The sequence below is a fragment of the Otolemur garnettii genome, unplaced genomic scaffold (assembly GCF_000181295.1).
Source record: "Otolemur garnettii isolate 467f Iridium unplaced genomic scaffold, OtoGar3 scaffold00055, whole genome shotgun sequence".
In the NCBI taxonomy this organism is placed as follows: Eukaryota; Metazoa; Chordata; class Mammalia; order Primates; family Galagidae; genus Otolemur; species Otolemur garnettii.
The window spans coordinates 4,157,075-4,157,616 of record NW_003852450.1 but is presented as its reverse complement, the minus strand read 5'-3'; positions in this window follow the sequence as shown (position 1 = coordinate 4,157,616).

Genomic DNA, 542 nt, shown 5'->3' with positions numbered 1-542 from the left:
CACCTCCCACACTAGTCAAATTGTTTCATAAAAAAGAACTCAGGGTTCTTTGAGCTCTTTGGAGAGACCACATAAATGCAGGGCATTATTAGCATCATTACTATTAAATATTAATAATGACATTAGCATCGTCTATTATAAGGCTGAAAAAGAAGCTCCAAGAGCCCTGGGTTGAAACAGCAAAGAGAATAATTAGGCCCCTCTGGGCCAAAGACCCCTCCAGGCCTTCAAGTGAAATTAGGAAGGCAAATGCAGACAAAGTATTGAGATTTCCCTTCTGGCACCCCGGCTTAGGTTGGGTACAAATCAGGCCCTACACAAATCATCTTCTTCCTAAGTCCCAGGTCTTGTCTCCTGCAACACTGCCTTTCTTCCGTGCCAGAAATGCATTCCCCACTTCCTGGCTTTCCAGGCCTGATTCAAGCTGCACCCTACCCCTGCCAAAACTTGCCCCCACCTCCTACCCTCCTCTCTCCTCTGAATAGTTACTGTAGTCATTCCCCATTCATTTGTCCAGTTGAAAAATATGTACTGAGTCTCTA